The sequence below is a fragment of the Bacillus rossius genome, chromosome 1 (genome assembly GCF_032445375.1).
Source record: "Bacillus rossius redtenbacheri isolate Brsri chromosome 1, Brsri_v3, whole genome shotgun sequence".
Classification (NCBI taxonomy): Eukaryota; Metazoa; Arthropoda; class Insecta; order Phasmatodea; family Bacillidae; genus Bacillus; species Bacillus rossius.
In genome coordinates, this window is record NC_086330.1 from 289,585,627 (window position 1) to 289,606,776 (window position 21,150).

Below are 21,150 nucleotides of genomic sequence, written 5' to 3' on the forward strand. Positions count from 1 at the left end.
TAAGTGCACACGCATGACAATTTATTTAAATATAAAAGAGAGACAGAGATAGAGTGATATATATATAGAGTGAGATAGAGATGGAGAGATAAGTTGAGATAGAGCGAGGTATAGAGAATGAAATGGGTTAGATAAAGAGATATACCAATAGATGTATAGAGCTATATAGAGACTTATATATAGAAGATATAGAGATAGTGGGAAGTATATATGTAGATATAAAGAGATAAATAGAGATAGAGAGATACATAGATGTATATAGATGTAGATAGAGATAAATATATATAGAGAGATGGCTAGATGATTTCTATATGTGGAACTACTTCAAACATATTACAAAACAAAACTGAATGAGGCATTGCAATGCAGGCTGAGCATTAGCTAGATAATGGAATCTTTTCAATATTAGTAATCTCTTATTTTTCAGCTTTTTTCTATATTGCTTTATAAAGTCTAAATTACATACAGACCAGGTAAATAACTATAAACTGGCAGAACAACGTCTGTCGGGATCTGAAAGTGATATAAATTAATTTTCACACTTGACATTCAAATTAAGAAGACAATTACTAACTACACCCTGTGTTCAGCCCGGGCAACGCCGGGTATTGCAGCTAGTTAATTCATAATTTTGTGATAGAGCAGAAGCTACAACTAGAAAATGTTCATTATGGCTGCCAAGACATGAAGAAGAATGCAGAGACAGAAAATTGCTCGGAATTTAGAGGTGACCAGTCACCACTGTATAGAACAGTGCAAAACAAAAGTTGTGTTCCTACATACCTATGGAATAATGCCTTACAAAGATATACATAAAATAATTACCTTTTGATATTTTGTTAGTTCATACAATATTGTAAGTTCAGAAATACATCACAAATTTCAGATATGATAAAGCAAAATATTACAAACAATCCACCATAACAGTTATATTATTTTGTCTACCGTAACAAATATATTAGTAAATATAAATGATAAAAGAAATTAAGCAGCTCTTCAGTTTGCCTTTAAAAACAAAAACACAATATTATATTGAGCATATACCCAGCAAATGCTTAATAGTTAGTAGGTCTTCAAAAAATCAGTAGTTTCTAAAATGTTTCAGTAGTGATAACAAAATATTACATTAGGCAACTTGGACTCAGTAACTCACAAATATATTGATTTAAATATTCTATTTTAAACTCACCTAGGTTTTTTTTTCAATGAAAAGTAAATCCATATACATTGAGCATTGGCAGTAATCAAATATTTCTTATAAACACAGGTGTCTTAAACAGGTCAATAACCTTATTTCTTTTCAATAACTTAAAAATTAATTACAAGTATGTCATTTAAGATAACTAAATTTTCTTTGACAAAGAGTATTTATACTAAAGCATTTAGAAAAACAATACAATGAGACTTCATAACATGAAGGTTTACATGTTGCCACACAGTCACTTTCCCACAATTTTGCATACTAAAATTACACCAACATAATTTACAATAGGCTTGATGCTCATAAATACTTAAATTTTGGAGGCTTTCTCAATCAGTGAATTTTCATTCTAATTCATCAAATTACCCTAATAGTGGGAACAACTTAGAAAATGTACAAATAATTACATTGAAACAGATATTTACAATAAACTATTAAAACGTAAAATAGACATGTTGTCTATAAAGATACATACTATGATGTATGATCAATGCTATGTAAGAATAACTGGATGTGCGGGTATATGACAGCTTCTATTACAGCCAAAATGTGCAAGTACATCTCAGTACTATCCATACAAGTACTGTAAAAACAAATATCAATTAAATTTAACTTAGCGTGGTAACCTTTGAAAGGTGGCGCTTATTGGCTAATGGTTGTGAAGCCTCTCACATAAGTTCATTTTGTCTCTTGCACTCTGTAAAAATAAATAAATGTTACATTAAGTTGAATAACTTTTTCCTCATTTTTTTCTTTGTGGTCTTTACATGTTAGCCATAAAGTGTCACATGTCATCAATTGAATTTTGCACTGGGGAGAGATGTTTTTTGAATATAATTTAGGTGCCACATTTGATGAGAAGACATGCTTTGCATCTACGACAGTTTTAATCAATGGATGGGCTGCATTCAATAAACATCCTTCCGTCCACTCTTTCTCTTTTACAAAAGTATGTTCAGGTCCTGCATTACTGACAACTACATTATCAGCACACACCTTACAATTTTGTGATTTAATTAGCTGTTTAGCAATATAGCCAGCTACATACACATCTGGTTGATATTCCAATTGGCGAGTTTACTTTCGAGTTTGGCATCATCTATAAGATGTGGAATATGAAAATAAACTTTCTTCAGAGTCAGCCATGGTGGCATTGTCATCCCACAAAACTTGTGTTGGTGTTTTTGGTGTGCATTTGCTATTGTGAGCTACTGGTTCTTCTTGATTTATAAGATTTCGTAAATTGCTTAGAAGAACTCCAGAGTAAAATTCATTATTTCCCTCCTCTGCTGTGGGGTGAAGAAAAGTTTGTGACTATTATGCTTTCAGTGCCGCAATGAAATGAGTACATGTTGGTGTTTGATTGGTAATGCCTTGTTGTCTTATTAAAGAAAATAAATTTTCCAATGGATCTTGGTTTAGTTGGCGGAGGTTCAATAAAGAAAAAACCTTCTGTGTAGAATATGTATATGTGGTATCTATACAGTATTATGTAGATACACCTACCACTATGTAAGTGCCTCTCGTAGTGTTGTCACTTTCTCTATGTGTGTAGTATAGCTGATTAAGTAGTATTGTGGGTAATTGGGCGCTGTTGCTATACAAAATATTTGTCTATTATATGGGTTGCATGTGGTTGAGTAAGTACATAAACAGATGAATTAAAATAATGACAGTTAACTGTAATGGTCAGAGTGGATGTGTCTTGCAATAGGAACACAACACAGTTTAATAACAAAAAAAAAACACACAACGATAACAAATACACTGAACAATACTAAATTTAAACAAAGACACAAAACAATAACACTTCAATTGCAAGACTCAGTGATTAAATGTTTTATTAGGGGTAGGGATATGTTGTGCAGGTTTATAGTGACAAAATTCTGAATTGATAGTGTTTATTGTGGCTTTCCTGGTTATGTTTATCTGCTTAAAAATCCTGGATATATGTAGGCACAGATTTATAGTCAAAACAAAAGTTCATTAAATTAAAAATATCATTTACCACAAGTTCATGTACGAGAAACAGTTTAGTGGTCAAATTCTTCAAATTACGTAAATTACCGTCGCTCAGTTTCGGTAAAATATACGTGAAATAAATAATATCTTAGTGTTTCTTCAATAAATAATGTTTATGCCTCGGCTATTGCTCAGGGTTTGCAGAAGTTCTGCACTCGGACCTCTGAGTAGAATTACACTGTAATTAACGCTTAAATAATAATTTAAATTTACAATAATGTTCAACCAGATGTTTAAAATGTCCAAAGTATGTGTAACTGACTTAGAAATAATTATACTGTTCAACAGTAAAATACCATAAAAGTCCGTGCTAGGGACGCTACCAATCTAAAAATGGCTAACTTTTAGCTTATAGCATAAGCCTCAATCTAATTTGTAGATAACTTATCTCGTTGAAAACGCTCACGGTCGTAGTTACAACAATACAAATTATTTTTAATACACTGAATTTACAGTATTATGTAAAATTTAATAATTTGTATAAGGCTGGTATCGGGATAGGCCCTGACGAAGAGACGCCTTTTCTTACTTCTCCTCTACATGACATAATACACTAACGCATTTCTGCCCACGGCGGTATGCTATTATCCAAGATAGCCTACGGCTGTAAATACTGCAGCCAAGAACAGGTAAAATAATTTAGGTGATTAACAAACACATCAAAACAAAGTGTAAAACTATTAAACATAAAATATCTGTGGTGAGAAAAATACAAGAAGTAACAGAAGTGAAGTTACAACAATTATATAAATATTAAATCAGGTTAGGTTTGATGTGTATAGATGCTAGGCTGTAGCATGACAGTTCCGTAGTTCGATGGTCAGATATCTTATATAAAAGTGTTAAACAACATCATAGCATTAATAATAATAAAGAATACATAAATAATAATAAGAGGATGGCAGACAGATTCATCCGGACGAATAAAACTCATTTCAGACAATTTTTTCTTCATAGCCCCCCACCGTTCCAACTATAAGTGGTAACTTTCTTTTGTGAGATTACGGCGGTTTGGTTTTCTTCTGTCATTTCCTGAAGGTCCATTGCACATATCAAACAGCTTATCAATGTCTTCAATAACCGTTGCTGTTTGAGATGCTCCAACAATCGTTACACCTTCAGAGCAATGTGCAATGGTCCTGCGACATGCGGCTGTGGTTTGACTCAATGCCTGTGCTGCAAATTTTACCTCCATTTTGGCTTTACCTGTTGGGTGCACATGAATGTTGGTAAGACGATGCATTCGAAATAGTCTTTTGTCTAAGGACAGAAGTGTTTCAATTTTGCTCCAGCGGCCTATCTTTCCATTCCATTTCACCATGTTTCTGATGAAATTATTGAAATTATTGCGAAGATACTTAAAGAGATGGGGTATATCAAAGAAAATATATACTTTCTCCCCATTTACTCTGAAAAAGGTTCCTGGCCGTTCAGTTATGGTTTTGCTGGTCAGGTACTGCAGTGCACCTCTATTTGCAGAGCCCTGGTCACATATGGTTGCTCTTACTTTGAAACCAATATTTTGAAGATTTTGAACAACTTCCACAATTAAATTCTGGAGCATATTTAACCTTGTCATGCAGTTTGACAAATAGAATGCTACAGGCTGTTTGTAGCGTCTGGCCAGCCCTTGAACCATAAATACTAGAGCATGATCTGCATGTTTCCCAGTTCGTCCAGTTCAAAACCTTCAACGATACCAGAACTTTCATTGTATATAAGCCTCTTCTGCAACGCAATTTCATCGAACATCAGAATGCAATTTCTGTCTCGAGGCTTCATCTTGCAAACAGACTTCTTTAAGTTACACAAAATATCTGCATTTATTCCATTTTTTATCGGAATTTAATGCAGCAGTGTCTGAAGAGTTCTTCTTGATGGCAGAATCGGGAGGTTGCACAAATACAAGTAAGCTCTTGGACTGCGCTTGTAAACAGAAAGGGCAAGAAGCTTTTCTTCAAGAGTCCAACAGCGTCCTTTTGCCTTTCTTTTGCAATTCTTTAGGTTGCTTTCAATCAGAGTACGAAAGTACCGAGAGTGGTGACTTTCAATGAGTACTTTCATGCGAGACTCATTAACGACTGTCAGGGCATTTTCACTTATTTTGAGCTTGTTGCATGTTTGCAGGACCATGCGTCTAAGCTTCAAAAACTCTTTCAGTATAAGTTTTTTCTTAGGAGTTTATTTCTGATTTCTGAAAACCCATGTGACTGAGAACACATTTCTTGCTCATTCTTTGAGCTGAACCTACAACATACAACAAAAAATTTTTTTACAAATAAAGTTGCTTCTAATTACTTGATGTTTACATGGTAAGGCAGTATGAGGTGCAATATGTGTTTTTTGTTAGAATAAAGCTTATTTTTAACATACATTACAACATGAAAAACTTCAGAAAATGTGGACACTGTGTGGACATTATAAAAAGTAAATAAACATTACTTCTTGTAATATTCAAAAAAACTTTGTAGTGAAATAGTATGCTTGATATAAAAATTAAAGTTCAAAGCTGTACTGTTTAGTTGCATAAATATGGGACATTTTCATGTGCAGTGCTACTGAAATTGCAAATACTTATTGTCGGAGCATTGCAATAACTTGAGTTTGCAGTTAGAAAAATTATCCAATTGTAGAGAAATAGTCATAGACAAAATATCTTTTGGTGCAAAAGAAAACCCACCTGACAAATCGATACGTTTTGCAGCAGAAGAGCAACCATCATCCAATTCCAAAAACTTCCTTTTCCGACCTTGTATGCATTCATGTTCATCAAAAGAACCACCTGCCAATATGTTGACATTCGGTGTAGATGGTGTGTCAGGTGGCAGAAGTGTAGCCAAATTTAAAATAACAGTAAATTTTATCAGTTTTGCTAGTGAAAGATGTATGCCATGATATATAGAAAAAATATATATAAAATATTTGTCCTCTGTACACTTAAGAAATGAGCCTCTCTATATTGAGAACAACAATCATTAAAACACATAGGTAAAGCAAAACTTTATTTGCACCCATTTTCTTACACCAGGGTACTGATTCTTTTTTAACTAAATATGTGTCACAAAATCATCTAAAAAGTCAAATAATAAATCTCTACCCAAAAATATTTCTACTTATTGTTCTCATTTTAGGAGTGAGTTTAGGTCAAAGTACCTTACATGATGAAACTTTTTACGCCAAACACAAAGCTCTTGTAACATTAATGGATTTAAAACAATTAAAACCCAGGATCTTATGGGATCGTCCATTAATCACGTGAGGCTCGAAAAAGGGGGGGGGGAAGCCGGGAAAAATCACGAAATATCACAAGTGGGGGGGGGGGGGGGGGATTGTAGAAATATATCACGTGTATTTATTTTTTTCGCCCGATTTTTACTAAACCGAAAAGCGACGCATGACCTTGACTCGCCGTAGCCAGGCAACAATATCCCCGCCCGCCGCACATGAACCACCCGGCTCGGCTTGCCAGTCGCCAGTAAGACTGTGATTTTGGTGCCGAATATATGCGTAAATCACATATAAGCCTTTCCTTTATTATTTTTATGCCAGTGAGAATAAACCTGCAACCTTAATGTGTGTCTGGACATTTTTATCACTGTGCTTAATTTTCCAGAATTAAATTAGATTATACCAATATTTAAAGATAATATTCAGAAATTTTTAAAACTATTTTGTACCAAAAAAATACACATGTTTTATTTTGGGGGGGGGGGGGGGGATAGTCTAAAACCTCACCACAAATCACTAGGGGGGAGGGGGGTTAAAAATTTGCTAAAAAAAACATCACGTGATTAATGGTGGACGACCCCTATGGTGTAAAAGGTTATGCCTTCAAAACCTTGCTCAAGGAGGTTGCATTTTACTCTCACGCATAACAAATTGATTTGAATACAGAAACTTACCCTTAAAACACTCTTCATAAGATAAACAAACATCAAGCACATTTGGGTGTTTCGTCTTGGAGAGATGGATTTTGTTCATTACTTCTACACTGTTAAAAATTTTCACCGTACATTTACGGAAAGTATCGGTTATAAATTGTCCAGGGATCTTTGTTAATTTAGGAGTATTTCATAAAGGAAAAAAAAACCTGTTTATTCATAGTTTTACTGCAATAGCTGTAAATTTACGGATACTTCATAAAGAAAAAAAAACTGTATTTTCATAATTTTACTGCAATACTATGAAAATGCATTTATTGTCAACTGTTTGAGACTTTTTTTTTTTGCTTGATTCGATGCAAGAAGGTTGTTATAGCTACTCCATGTGCAAACAGGTTTATAAAATTAATATATACACTACAGGTAAGATGATTTCAACTAATAAAGTGAAATTAGCAATTTTTTTCTCTTTAAGTAGTTTTTAAGCTGTGGGGTACAACCGTTTGTACAAAATATCAATATGAAATAAATAACCATGATACATCTAAAAAATTTATTAACAAAATACAATGTTCATGAATTAAGTTTAAATGACTAAAACATTATTAAATATAGTTTAATAAGTACACCAATAATGTCTGTAAATAATGTATTTCATGAAAGTAAAATTTTAATACCTTGGAAAGTTCAATCACTTCCTTCAATGTTCCAATATTTTCTCTCTGCTTTTCCTTGTACCTATCGTGGGGAGGTATAGTAGGGCCGCGACGTCTTGGCGGGTCGACTCCCTAGAGCTCAGCGACCTTGTAATCGACAAGTCCCTCCTTGTCTGCTCCGCAGATAACAACGGCCTGGAAGTCTCCATGCCGTTCCGAAAACATTGGTCGAGAACAATCTCACGTACGGTGCAACACAGCGCAGATCTTAATGATACAAAGATGCGATAATGCTTTACGGTAATTTATTATTTAAAGGTAGCGTACTATTTGCTCGACTGGGCAGCTTAGTTAAACATAGTTAAACATAGATATACAATACTTTAAAAGTTAAGAACTAAATTTGTAATTGTGGGTTGTTGTAGAAAACACAATTAATTAAGACTTGCAGCTAACTCCCTCGCTGATGCTTACTTTTCCATTTGGTTTGGCTGAAATGTGAAGACGATCGACATGACACTTTCACGCACTTCAAGAACCTTACCACTTTTATGCACACGGGTTGGTATTTTTTCCATAACAGCACTCTGAAAGAACCATTTTAGTAATTTCGAGGGGTCCGAAAACCATATTTATAACAAACCATCCTCGCGTATTTTATAGTCTCCTGTTGTTGTGCTTGCTTTATAAACAAGAGAGGCTCCAGGAAGGAAACCCTGCCTAGAACCAACGCTTAAAACTATCAGCCTGTGCGCTGCATTTCCTGTTGCCATTACCTACACCTTCAACGTCACCTTTCTTTTGCCAACATTTCTGAAAGGTTAAATTAGTGTCAACCCAGGATTCATCCATGTCAAATATATTCTTCCCAGTCTCCCTGCACTGTTTCATCTGAGTCAGCTACCGTTATCGCCAAGCAACAACGTCAGATCTTTCGAGAAGAAGCATTCGCTTATTTTGGCTTCTTCTCCACACAAAACCCATTTCTTTGAGTATTTTACGCAGCGATGTCTTTCCCTAACTCCATCCGAATTTTTTCTTTCAAAACTGGCAGTAGTTTCCTTGTCGTTTTTTTACTGCACAAAATTCGTGGCTAGTGTGTCTGATCACTCTTCTATCAAAGTCATCAACTGACAACAAACGTTTCCCAGTTTTTTTTTTGGCTTGAAATGAATAATTAAACATGAGAGGCTGTTTAACGGTCAAATAAAGGAGTGATAAATAAATAATGTATTAATAAACATTTATATATATCATAAAATCATATATATCATAAAATATATATGCAATATATAATGTATATAATGTAATATAATATCATGTAATATAATGCAATATAATGTGTAGCAATATCGGCTACACTTGTAGATAAAACATATTCTAACAAGCGGTGCAGAAAGTTTGGAAAATTGCCAAATGCAAAACAAACAAACCGCGGGTGAAATTACGGGGAATGCGTTGAAAAACTTATAATGTTGTTGTTTGTTTTTTATTTGGCGTCTCTCTGTTGTGTTTTCGGATGCGCGAAACTGATCTTTGGCTTATACCTGTGTATCGCGCAGCTCTTTCGGTTGCATTTGTTAGAGGTACTAGCAGACATATGTTGGCAGCTTCTTCATCACAACACTGGATTACACTACTTCTAATTTCCCTCTCCCCACTATGTATTACTTTATTGTATCTTGAACGTCCTGCGTCGGGCTCCATTGTTCACTTCAGACTGAGAGCGTGGCGCCTGATGTTTTTGCTATGAACCGCATAGCGGCTGATGTGCGCGCGCAGCTGCTTCCCCTCTCATTTACTCTTCCCCGCTTCCCCGCAAAACGACACGCCAAGACGTCGCGGCCCTACAGTAACATACTCTGTGGCAGTGGTGTAGAGTGATCTACAACAAAAACAAAATATAAATAAAATAAAACTACAACAATTTTCACAGAACGAACATGACCAACTTGAAAAAAAAAATTGAAAGGAAAACAACCAACTCTGACAAATAAAGCACCAAAGGCTTAACTTATAGCTTTTAAATTAGTGAAATATAAATATAGCATAAACTTCATAAAAAAATGTATGAGGCAAAGCTCACAAAACTGGGGAATAAAATCTAGCCATTTAAAAAAAAAGTCACAGTATTTTAAGTTAGAAAAAATGCTATAAAAATAATAAAATTAGTGTAGTATTGATTTTGAATTACATACTACACTTGATAGAAATCTGTGATGGTGTATATAAATCCATTACTTAGCATACATAGTTTTTAATTTTTTTTAAATATTAGCACTGAAACACAAGCACTAATATTTTAAATATCTCTCTAACAAAAGCAGTATAAGAAAGAGCAGAGTATTTAAGGATTATATTATAACCTCACCACAGAATTTCATGTTTTCCTCTGAGGATGCATAGGTATGATCAAATGCCACAAGCTGCCTTTCTAGACAAGGCACAGAACTCGTTCCAGTAACAAATTTTCCATCCGGTACGCTTGCCATGTGGGCAGGTGTCGTACTCTGTGGCAGTGGTGTAGACTGATCTACAACAGAAAGAAAATATAAATAAAATAACTACAACAATTTTTTCACAGAGCGGACTTGTGTACAACCGGGGAAAAAATTAAATAAAAAAATAACTCAGACATATGATGCACCTAGAGCTTAACATATAGATTTGAAATTTGTGAAATGTTAATACAGCATAAACTTCTTGACAAACTCTATAAGGCACAAGTTCACAAAACGGGGGAAAAAATTTTGCAATTTAAAAAAAAAAATGGTCACTGTATTTTACGTGTAAAATAAGCATGCTATTTCTTTGTTACTGTTATATATTGATATGCAAATCAAAAATAATAATTTTTGTATAACACTTATTTTGAATTACATACTGGTCTTGGTAGAAAACTGTGATGGTATATATAAATCTATTACTTGGAAAACAAAGCTTTTAATATTTATTTAATATTTATACTGTACAAGAAAGAGCAGAATATTTAAGGATTAAATTGGGACCTTACCAGAGAATTTCCGAATTTTCTCTGAGGATGTATAGGTATCATCTAATACCACAAGCTTTCTCTTTCGATGTGGCATCGAACTGATTCCAGGAACATATTCACCATCCAACATCTTGGCCACGGGGGGGTCGCTGATACTGTGTGGCAGTAGTGTAGACTGATCTAAATAATAGTAAAAACAAATATATAAGTATCATTATTTGGGTACAGAATACATATGAGATAAAAACTGGGGATAGTTAAAAAAATTTGTATCGGTAGAAGCTTCATAGCTTTTATATGTACCTGGTATTTAACTGTAGTGTAATCTATTTGAAAAAGTTTATGAGGAATAAGTTCCCAAAAAAAACAAATAAACAATTTTGTGTAACTTTAATTTTTAATTACATACCAGTCTTTTAAAATGGTAAAAATCTGTGTTGGTGTATAAATACCGTATTTACTCGCATATAGGTCGCGGCAATTTTACCAGATTTGATGAGAAAAAAATGAAGTGCGACCTCTATGTAAAGAAAAAATTAAAAAAATTTTTGAGGAATTTTTTTTTGCAATACAGTAGAATCCCGCCGATGCGACCCCACTCTGTTTCGTCCATTCCGTTTATACGACCGTTTTTGAGAAACCGTAAAAAATTTGAGCAGAGAAAGTAGAAAATTTGAGTAAAATTGGCTGAAAAACAAGTCTGTTACACTTTGTTGGGCGCTATGTGTTCACATTTATCTTGGCGAGAGCTGGGGGCAGTGACTAGCCGAGCTCGGGGCGTCCACTATCGCACGAAAAGCAGTCTCAGCTGTCATGTTATCTTACTCGCCCACATGAAAAGCCGCTGTGATAGATTCTGTGAGAGCGTAAGAAACTCGTCCGGCCAGGCTGGCGGTAGCGGCGGCTTGACGTCATACGTGACGTGACGCTTACATCTCCCATCCCCTACTAATTCTTCAAGGCTCATCCCTCCCAGAGCCACAAACCATGTAAAAACACCCTTCCCCCTTTTCCAACTAACATTTAAACACATTCTCTCCCTTATTTCAACCTTCTGCGTGAGAAACTGTCAGCATCCTCCTCCTCCTCCCCTCCCACACCGCGTGCGGCAAAAGCCAGGTTGTATAGTCCATTCTCTGCCAAATAAATATTTTTATGGGCTTATACGACTGTCCTTCGTTGTTAATAAATACTTTATAAGTTTAAGTTATTATGATGCAATTTGTTTATTTGTCATACAGCAGTTTCTGCTGAAAAATCACTAATACCTCGAATTTTATTGAATAAAAAAAATTTAGTAGGGCCGTAAATATATTTATTTTACTGCATAGTTACTTTTACATCTGCATTCGAACGGGTTTTTTCTTCTCTTTTTTTACGCTGTGAAGGGTCGTGGAAAAGATAACTGCTTGAGCTGTCAAAATAAACATCGCTGACGGCAAGGGCGGGAGCGAATCCTGTCGGTCTGTCGCTGTGATTATCTACTCCAAAAACATGTCACAGCATTTCAGGATAGCATTGTTCTTATATCTTTCGTTTAGAGCTGAATGTTTTCTACCTGATCCACACAATTTCCTTCGCCATGTTTTGAACGAAAATAACAACCAGCCGGCTAGCATAGCCGGACTCGCATGACGCGAATTCACTTAGCGCCAAAAAAAATGGTAAACGAAGGGCGATGTTGCACCTGGATGGCAAACAAGTAGAAAAAGGGAAGGGGAGAAGTAAGGGTTTCCCCAGCCACTATCTTATCTGTGTCGGGAACTTCCTCACGCGTCAGAACAATCGCACGTTTAAAACGCAAACCGCTGTAGATATAAAAAATCATAACAGGCCTTTTTTATTCGAAATTAAATTTACTACAACTTTTATTCTGTGCATTTTTTCAATGCAAAGCACTTTTTTCGAGTTATAGTCTACAATTAAGACTTTTTAAGAAGTCAGGAATCTAACTTGACTTCAATTTTCTATATTCGGTTATTACGAGTACTTGTTGTTACAACAATTTATCACGCCACTATCAGCTCTCGTAGTAGCGGAGTTTTACAGTACCCGTTAACTCTTTCGTGCACGGCGCGCCGGCCGTTCGCGTCATTAAATTACCGGTGCAACCTATATGGGGGGAATCTTAAATACCAAATTCAAGACCTCAAATTATGGGTGCGATGGCGACCTATGTGCGAGTAAATACGGTACACTATTTATTATTTTTTGTTCTGTTGATTCCAAATGGATTCTAAGCTCCGGGATATAAAACATGTCAAGTTTTACATGTGAGTTACATATATAAAAAATATTTATGTACACAGATTACTATTTACATAAAACAAGCTTACAATCATGTTTTTTTTTATATGAAAAATACAGATAAGTTACACAATTCAACTGTATAGCAGGTACATGATAATGTTAAAAGTTAATTGTAGATAATTGATTTTTGTAAAATAACATTCATTTATCACTTTATGCAAATTATGAAGCAGTACTTAAAGAAGTCAAGTCATCAATATAACAGTTCTTTTTCTATACTATCTATCTATCAAATTAAAGAATTCCTTCAGAGAGTAAGAAGGATGTTCTATGTATTTGTTATACTGTTTTTTTAATACTGGTAAACTGTTTATGTTAGTTATTTTCTGACAGTAAGTTGTAAAGTTTTACTCCCATGTAGGCTAATTTAGTCCATTTCCAAATTGCCTAGTGTTATGTTCTACTATCTTCATTTTACTAGCATTTCTGGCGTTATATGTGTGAATATCTATTTTTTTTTAAATAAACAAATATAATAATTTTAAAATAATCATACTGAAACATAAGTTAGAAAAGAAAGTTAGAAAAGATGTTTTACACAACACTCACCATAATGATTTCCTTTAGGATGAACTGCTTTCACATGAAGAGGAAATTGGTCAAGATGCTTATCGTCCAGCGGTACAACTTTTTCACTGAACTGAGAGGGTACAGCAGTTTTCTTTAGCCTTTTGTTTTTTGGTATGTGCCGTTTCATGTTTCGGCACTCGTAAAATAGTAAAAATATTTTTGTTTTCTGTACCTAATAATTATTTTATATTGAGCCTTACAATGTTTGCTTGTGTTTAATTACATTTTAAACTTAATTTAGTTTTTTTATTTAATTTTATTAATGATATTTATTTTAAATTTTGTATTATATTCCATTAAGGACACAATTCTATTTTTCGTTTGGCTTCAGTCAAAGCCTTCCATTTCTTCGCCGGATGTTCTGTGCTAGCCTAAGAGTTTTTAGTAACGCCTGCCTGTCCGCCGTGTCCCGGCGTGCTGCCCACGTGATTGTCAGCAGTTGCTTGCAGTTTCTCCTCGCTTCTTCACGTGATTTCATATAAAAAATCTGTACTCTAGACCATTTTTTTTCCTGGAGCATTTTTTTGGTACCGTCCACGCAACCTGGTGGTAGTTCGGTAAGCTTCCGATGCTCCATTGTTTTATAATTACTTACCTGCTTCGTCCGTTGTTCTCGGCATTCGCCAAGATGGCTCCAGTCAGTGATGGTGGTTGATTAATGTACTTTTTCGCACCATAGTTTATTTTTGTAGACATCTCACGTAGAAGTGGTGTTTTTATTTGGTTTTACAAGATGACGTGAAGTTCAGTGTAAATTTCTTCAGCCTCCGATTTCGGTAAGTCACGAGAAAGCATGAGAGAGAGTGAGAGTTTTTTTGTTGTTGTTGCCTTTGCCTTTGTAGATTTAATATTTGTTTTTCTGCAACCTTATGTTGCAGGAGGTTAACGTTTTGGATCCTCTTCAAGTTCTTTACGTTTTGGGTTATTCTTTAACCTGGCTTCTAAAATATATCGAATTGAATCTGCGTCCTTGTCGGCCCGGGCAGCATGGTTCTGCGCCGGCTGCTGTACGAGTTTTCGTCTTGAACATGTCACTGATATTTCTCATCTTCAGCTAAGTCCGTTCCTCTTTTTAATGAAGTTTTATTATTGCTTGTCGTACAAACGTTTCGTCACCTAACGCTTACAAATGAAAAAGACTTTCGTCGCCTAATGTTGGACAAAAGATTTTAATTACATAATGTTTCCCAAAGACTTTAATTACTTAAATTAAATATTTTTATAAAATGTTTTGTTTTGTTCCTGAAGAAGTTTTTAATCTACATTTAAAGTTATAGACTCAATTAGTAAACTATTAATTAATTATGGATATAACATTATTTTTAAATCTGTTATAAAAACTAAATAACTAATATAAAGTTATTTTTAACATTATAAGTCTGTAATTTGGGTGTACCCTAGGTTTACTATTGATAACAAATATTCAATTTTAATGAGAATTTTATGACTTTTGTTTACCTCTTCAGATGAGTCATTATTGTTTTTTTTGTTTAGCTTTAAATGTATTTTCTAAATATATCACCACTAATAGATGAAGATACATATGTTGTTATCATTTATTAAGCTAAGTTCCTCTGGACTTAACGTTATTATAATTGATGAGGTGTATTCTGTTCTGAGGCTGGTTTATGCTGACACGTTTCCAGTTAAGCATTTTACTTACATAAACAAATAATTGTATAATGTCAATATTAATTTAATTTTAATTTGGTAGCAGTAACAGTCAAATCAAATCAACTAATAATAATAAGCAACTAGTCGTCACAGGTAACAGTAAAATCATTCTCAGTAAAGTGTGTTGCACACACATAACGAAGCTCATAAAGTTTTTCAACAGGAACATGAGGCAAATTAGTGTTACCAACATTAACAACCCACTTCCGACACCTGGAATATAATTTTTCACTCTATAACTTAAAGTGTAATAAATTTAAATAAAGTTACAAAGAACAGAGATAACATATATTCATGTAGGTATAGCAAAAAAATAATTCTCGCTTCTAAACACAAACTTTATTTATTTCTTAATTTTTTTTTTTTTTTTTGAATGGGGGACCCCCCGCCAGGGGGTCCGCTCCGCCAAAAATTAGCTCTTTATTATAAAAAGGAGAATACAAATAGAAAAACATGGAAGAAAACATCTGATACACTTACATTAAGGTATTTACAATTAAAGATACATACATTTTTTGTCCCTTCCAACATTCAAGTCCTTGGGGGCAGGTGATTTGTGTGAGGTGAAGTGTCTATTTACATTTGGTGGTGAGGGTGGTGATGATGTGATGGTGTGGCCGGGTCCGTTGGCTCGGGCCCGGTCCTTGCGGCCGGCGTCGGGATCTGCGTTTCGGTGGGGTGGTCAGGTAGAGAGTGGTGCAGTACCGTGGTGTGATTGGTTCCGCAGTGCCTTCTCGTAGCTGTGCTGGTCCCCAGGGTTAGCCACCGGCCCCTCCCGCTGGGTCGATGTCGTCCTCGTCGGTGGAGTCCTCTGCCTGGAGATGATCCGTCGTGAAGAGCGGTCTTCTGGGGTGAGGTGAGTTGGGGGGAGGGTCAGCGATCTGTCTGATGAGGGGGTTGAGGTTGTGGGAGCATTTGTGGACGAATTTCTTGGTGGTTTTGGAGATGGTGTCATGGATGTGGGGAAGACTGGTTTCATGTAAGAGTTCTTGCCGGGGGGTGGCACGGGGGAGCCCCAGGATCAGACGGGTGCCAAGGAAGTACGTCCTGGTGATAGGTCTTAGGTTGTAGAGGGATGAGTGAGACCAGGTGGGACAGGCGTACATGAGGTGGGAGATAATGTGGGTGCGATAGACAGTGATTCTGTTCTGGAGCGAAGTGCCGGAGGTGGGGCGGAGGACTAGGGCTAGTTGTCCCATGACTGCTCTGGTTTTGGCACAGATACTGTTGAGATGCGGGAGGAATGTGAATGATGCATCCAGTGTGACTCCCAGGTAGCGGATGGTTGGTGACCAAGGGATGGTGTGTTGGGTGATTCTGGGAGGATGGTCATGGCGTGGGTGGTATCTGGAGAACAGGATGGCGTTGGTTTTGGCGTGGTTGATCCCGATGCCGTGCGCTAGGAATTGGGTGTTCAGGGAAGTGAGTCCGCGACTGAGGCGATCCCTGAGCAACGGCTCAGAGACAGAGGAGGCGAGGAGGGATGTGTCGTCATCGTATTGGACAAGGTAGGTGCCAGGTGGAGGGGTGAGGTCTGCAATGTGGAGGATGAACAGGATGGGGCTCAGGATGGCTCCTTGGGGGACACCAGCCTGGATGGGTCGGGGGTTAGAGAGGATGTTCTCCACTCTCACCTGGAAGGAGCGGTCCTCCAGGAAAGAGCAGAGAAGGCGGGTCAGGTGCGGGGGGATTGCGGTGGCGGATAGGCGGCGGATGAGTTGAGCATGTGGGACAGAGTCAAAGGCTCGTGCGAGGTCGAGGAGCACCATGCCCGTGTGTTGCCGCCTGGAGAAGCCCTGTACCACCAGCAATTCCACCCGGGCGATGGCGTGGGATGTGGAGTGGTGGGGACGGAAGCCGAACTGGTGATTGGGGAGTAGGTTGTGGTCAGTGATGACAAGGAGGAGGCGTTGCAGGATGGTCCTCTCCGCGACCTTTGATAGGATTGGAAGGAGAGAGATTGGTCGGTAGGATGAGGGGAGGGTCGGTGGTTTGCCAGGTTTGGGGATGGGGCAGACGATGGCTGTCTTCCAAGAGGAGGGGAAGTGGCAGTGGATGAACATGGCATTGATGAGCTCGGTGAGGAAGACGATGGCTTTCCGGGGTAGATGACGTAGGATTGGGGTGGGTATTGAGTCTGAGCCGGGGGCCGCAGAGAGGCGGAATTGAGAGATGATTTTTTGGAGTTCCCTGGGGGTGACCAGGGGGAAGTTGGGGGTGTCGGGGAGTAGGGGGAAGGTTACGTGGTGAGAGAGGGGGGAAGCCTCGTCATCGGAGGAGTCTGATGAAAGGGAGGTGTTGGTGGCTGAGGCGAAGGTGGTTTGCAGGTAGGCGGCCAATGCCTCGGATCTCTCTTTGGCAGTTTCTGCAACTCCTGTGGGAGTGGTGATGGGTGGGATGGTGGATGGGGTGGCTTTGAGTCGCCTGAGGTAGGACCAGAGGGAGCCGGTGGTTGTGGAGAGGGAGGCGAGACGCTGTGTTTCCTGCCGCATCCGATATTGCATGGGTGAGGGTGAGGGTGTTGGTGTCAATATCGGCTGGGGAGTTGAAGGGGGTTGTGAGATCGAGGGAGTCGGAGAGGGAGTTCTGGAAAGCGAACCAGTTCGCCTTCGGGAAGTCGAAGTGGGGGAGGTGGGGGTTGGTGTAGGGGAGGTAATGGAGTGAGCCGATGACGGGGATGTGGTCTGAGGTGCCGGTGGTGATGGTGCGGAGGTCTGTGATGAGGGGGAGAGCTGAGGAAAGGGCGAGGTCTATGATGTTAGGATGTCTGTTTTGTTGAGCTGGGTAGAATGTGGGTGTAGGGGGGGCATGGAGTGAGAGGTGGGAGGTGCGGAGGAGCTGACGAAGTGAACGGCCCCTTCTGTTGGCCGTCATGAAGCCCCAGAAGGGGTGTGTGGCATTGAGATCCCCCGCAAGCACGACGTGTGCGTCCAGCCTACCGAGGGCCACAATTTCAGCTGTGGGGAAGGGGTGTTGTGGGGGGAGGTAGAGGGATACCAGGGTGAGGGCGTAGGGACCTCCGTGGAGTCGCACAGCGACCGCCTCAGTCGCGGGGGACGTTTGGGTGTTGCGGCGATGGTGGGAAATTCTGGAATGGAGGAGCAGTGCCACCCCCCGCCCCTCCCGTCGCGGTCGGAGCGGTGGGTGGCATAGCCGGGGATCAGGAGTTGGTCAGTGGGAGAGAGCCAGGTTTCTGAAAGGAATACGACATTGGGGGAGTGGCTCTGGATGAGGTGGAGGAGGTCTGGGAGCTTGGGGAGGAGGGAGAAGGTGTTCCAGATGAGGATCTTGAGGGGTGGTGTGGGATTCATTCGAAGAGTGAGAGCAGGGCTTGAAGGAGTACCTCAAACTTTTCGGTCTTGGTGGGGGCTTGGGAGAGGGCAGTCATGGTGCGGCGGATGATGGGCAGGTAGCTTTTTATCCAGGAGATGATGGTGTGAAAGGTTTCGGTGAGGGAGGTAGCTTCTGCGGAGGTGGTTGGGTTGTTCGTGGCCGGGGGAGTGGTGCTTGGTGGGGGGAGGGGTGGCGTGGCGATGGTTGGCGGTTTGGTCCAGGCGTTTCCCTTGAGGGGGGGAAATGTTCGGTGTGAGGTGGTGTTGGGTGGTGGGGGTGCAGAAGTGGGAGTGGGAGCATCTGTTGTGGGTCTGTGTGGGTGGCATTTCGTGTAGGCGATGAGTGTGGGGCATTCCGGTGAAGTGGCGATGTGGGCACCATTGCAGAGGCAGCACTTCCTCTTCTCGGGGCCGGCGGTGCACTCCCGGGACCAGTGCTCCCCGGCGCACTTGAAGCACCGGAGGATGCGGTCGCACTTGTTGGAGCGGTGGCCAGGGGTCTGGCAGCGATAGCACTGTGGAACTCTGCCGGATCCACGGTACTTCTCCACCTTGACCACCCAGCCGCCAAGGTTCCTGATCTGGAGGAGTTGGGGGGCTTCCCCTGTCTGATTCGTGGACACCAAGAATGGCTTGGTGTCCGCGTCCGGGCCCATCCTCAGTGGGACCACCGTCGACACTGGGTAGCCATCTTGCTGGAGTTGTTCTCGGAGTTCGTCAGCAGTGGTTGCTAGGGGCAGTCGCTTTATGACCACCCTGTCGCATTTTTCATCGGGGCGTAGTCCAGTGAAGGGTTGGAACCCTTTCTGTCTCAGGGAGTCGTACAGTATGGTGTGGTCATGAGCATTTGATGTGTAGAAGGTCGTCTTGTCCTTTATGCTGGTGATGGTAAGGATGCCAGTCAGCTGTTTCTGGAGTCTTGCTGCTGTAAGAAATGGTTGGGTGTGAGCTGGGACGATACAAGAGATGGGTGGCATTTTGGGCTGTGATGAGGGGTTTTTCTGGGCTGGGGCAGAGGATGGGCCAGGGGCGGAGGAGGTGGAAGGCTGTTGGTGGTCTCTTCGTACAGTGCGTTTCTGTTGGTGCTGTCTTTGTGGTTTTGGTTTCGGTTGCGTCGTCGGGAGGGTGGGGGCGTCGTCGTTGTCGTCTGCATCCAGGTGCAGGTTGTCCGCGAAGCGGTTACTGGTGGTGATGGTGGAGGTGATATATGAGACAGAGCCGATTGAGTCTGTCCTGGGGCGTTTGCATGTCTTTTTAGGCTTTACGAAGCCATCCTCCATGATAATGTCCTGGGGAGGCGGTGGTGCTTGGTGCGCTGGTGGTGGTGGTCCAAGTGGTAGGTCAAGCAGGGCAGGAAGTTGTCGCTGTTGTTGCTGTAACTGGAGCTGTCGGAGTTGCTGGTTAATCTGTTCCTGCAGTTCTTGTTGATGCTGTTGGTGGTGTTGTTGGTGTTGTTGTTGGTGTTGTTGGTAGTCAGTGCTCGGGGCCGTACACATGTGGCTGAAGATTGGCGTGCTGCTTAATGTCGAGGTCGTGATCGTTGTTGTTGTCATGGTGCATGGGAGGCATGATGTGGGGATAAGTCCATCAAGTCGGCGCTGTTCGGATACCTTTACACAAGCTGTTTGTCGGAGTCACTGGGCGCGAGGATGGGTCGGTGTGGTCACTGTTTGACGGTGAAACAGTGCCATGAACGACACTAGTTTCGATGTTGTTATGGGCGCATTTATGTGCACTGGAGAGTTTCTTGGTGGTGTGGCAATCAAAATGGGAAGAGAGGGATACTCCTCGTCGTTCTGCATCTTAAAAAGTTGGTAAAGTCACTAATTTATCGCTAATCAGAGTGAAAACCAGAGTTGTTTTTGTTCTATGCGCACCAAGCAGCGCGCACTCTTTCTCCTTGGCGTGGCGCGCGCGCAGCGCTCCTGGGGGGAGGCCTGCGAACTCGGTGTGTATATGTGCGGTAATTTGTTCACAACTAAAACCGAAAAACGACCAAACCGAGCACTGAACGATAATTAAAATTGAAAAACTGAACATGGGACTATTTTAAGATAATATAAGAGTACATTATACAAGTAAAAAGTCCGGAATAATGAAATACATAAATAAACAATTTTTCACAACTTCGATTATTATTAAAAAAGTATCTGGTCTCTAATAGTTCAAAAAACGGAATGATATAGGTAGAATAAGGAATAAAAATGAGTATTGTATTTATAAGAACAGTACCCTGTCAAAATCGCGCACAGTTTAAGCTGTGAAGTCAGTTTATTTAGGTTAGAAAATAAATAAGAGGTCTGTTAGATGTAGCGACGCATACTTCCGCGGAATGGCCACCGCGACAGTTGGGTACACTGAAGCAAACACTAACCTAATCTAACCCATTGTTGCAGTAGATATTTACAAGGCAAAAATGTACATTTGTAAATGCAGTTTCTGTTGAAATTACTGCAGGAAAACACTCACATTTATTTTCAGGTGTGCAGCAGTGTTCCTTGAGTCGATG

General features: G+C 39.6%; 2 protein-coding genes across 2 annotated transcripts in view; both read left to right on the plus strand.

The window, feature by feature from the left end:
• Positions 1 to 21,150, plus strand: part of LOC134527720 (endo-polygalacturonase-like) — a 155,467-nt gene that overhangs the window by 77,786 nt on the left and 56,531 nt on the right. The gene's annotated exons all lie outside the window — the stretch shown is intronic.
• LOC134527719 (uncharacterized) overlaps positions 14,243 to 21,150 on the plus strand; it is a 260,507-nt gene continuing 253,599 nt past the window's right edge. Inside the window, exon 1 of the mRNA XM_063360633.1 lies at positions 14,243 to 14,411. The gene's annotated coding sequence lies outside the window, so the exon portion shown is untranslated. The remainder of the gene's footprint in view (positions 14,412 to 21,150) is intronic.